The sequence below is a fragment of the Puntigrus tetrazona genome, chromosome 15 (assembly GCF_018831695.1).
Source record: "Puntigrus tetrazona isolate hp1 chromosome 15, ASM1883169v1, whole genome shotgun sequence".
In the NCBI taxonomy this organism is placed as follows: Eukaryota; Metazoa; Chordata; class Actinopteri; order Cypriniformes; family Cyprinidae; genus Puntigrus; species Puntigrus tetrazona.
Window position 1 is genome coordinate 17,278,912 of NC_056713.1, and position 1,981 is coordinate 17,280,892.

At 36.7% G+C, this 1,981-nt stretch overlaps 1 pseudogene; it reads left to right on the plus strand.

Annotated features, from left to right (window-relative positions):
• The first annotated feature begins 543 nt into the window (after positions 1 to 543).
• On the plus strand, positions 544 to 1,477 carry LOC122359231 (annotated as a pseudogene).
• Positions 1,478 to 1,981: the final 504 nt, after the last annotated feature.

Here is a 1,981-nt window from a genome sequence, read left to right on the forward strand (position 1 = left end):
TAACATAATAATGTTCTTTTTCGACATGCGTCTAAAACACGACATCAAACCATGTTTGAGATTCTTCTGAAATTGATAATTAAAAATCTGATCCGATCTGAGCTGTATTTTCCAGTTGATAGAGACAATGGTTGGTGACAATGGTTTCTATGATCTACTTTCATGCCTATGATTCTTCTTGAAAATGCTGCCCTGATCAGCATAAATCATTTCAGAAAACTTGTACAAACATGGCTAATATCCACAAAGATTTAGTTTAATTTCTCAGATTGTTGTGGCGCTTATGTCTCCTACTACTCTTCACCTGTAAGTTTCATGGATTGATTTCCCACAGATATTCTTGTCTTGAGGGCTTTCAAGTGGTGATGTCAGAAATATGGTTGTCTATATAAGAGTAATGTATTTCACTGTCCTTTCATGTCTGACTTCTACTGCATGTAGGTAGAGACATCAACTGTGTTGTCTGTCAAATTATATTATAAAAAGACATTTTTGGGTGTTTGGAATTAACGTTTCCGTTTCCATAGGTTTCACAGGGTCATAATGGAGAACTTATCCATTGTAGTCAGTTTGAGCTGACTCCTGGATCCATTTTCCGTCCCTCCAGGAGCAAAATATCCCATATTTGTCTTTGGCATCTTCATTTACGTGTTTGGTGCTGTTTGTAATCTGATCCTGATGCTCCTCATTATTCTGACACAGAGTCTCCACAAGCCAGTTTACTTCATTTTGTTCAGCCTTCCCTTTGAATGATTTTGTGAATCACTTCCATGCTTCCCAAGGTTCTCTATGACATTGTGACGGAAACCAATTACACATACTATCCTCTCTGCGTGCTCCAGGTTTTCTGCTGCACATGTACACGGGGGTGGTGTGATGTTCATCCTGTCTGCCATGGCTTTTGATCGCTATGTTGCCATTTGTATGCTCTCTGCGATATAATGCTCTAATGACACCCAGAGTTGTTATGATGATTGTGGCTCTTGTGTGGGGTTGACTTTTATTCATTGGTACTCAGTTTTCCATGCAGGGAATGCATTCAAGGTGTAGATCCCATATTGTGAGTTTGTTTTGTGATAATCCTTCTCTTGTTAAGCTGGCCTGTGGTAATACTATAGTTAACAACGTTTTCGGCTTATTTACAACGGCCGTAATGCAGATTATTAGTATTTCCTTTCAGGTATTTTCCTATGTGAAGATTTTGATTACCTGCTTGGTCACGAGTAGGTCTGATGCAAAGAGCAAGGCCATCAACACCTGCGTCGCTCAACTGGTTATTTTCATCATATTTGAAATTGTTGTGATTTTCGTCCTGTCCCACAGGTTCTCAAATGTTAATGCAAATCTGCAGAAAATTATGGGGATGCTCATTTTTATGGTGTCTCCTGTTTTGAATCCAATTGTTTATGGACTGAACAGCCACGACGAAATCCGGAAGCATTTCCTAAAAGTCTTTAACAGAAAAATCACTGCTTAAATGTGTTTATTGCCTCAGTTTGTGCCAAGATGTCTTATAAAGCCTTCTGCTTATGTTCAAGGCAATTTTAATTAATTATTTTTAATATGAAGTCAGTAGAGGGCAATTGCACAACAATTTCACATTAGTTTCACATTAATGACAATAATAATAATATGCAGTGCAGACCGATCTTTCAAATGTTTGAGAAAATTACCAGGCGATTAAAAGGACAAAAGGTAATTTTTATTTCTTTGTAGTAATATTGTACTCATAATAGAGAATGCAGAAGTGCATGAATTCATTTTCAGTGTTAACTGATATCTAATTGTTTCATTTGGCAAAAGTCAGGCCCTGTCATTTTTGGTACTTTCTGAATGTACAGTTTTCAGTTGCAATAGGTTTCCAAGATATTTCTAACACAGACATATGTAGAGAAGCATGTAAGAAATAACAAAATAGGTTTATATAATGTAACAATACTGTACATTTGGTGCCTGTGTATTCATAAAGACAATAAAACAT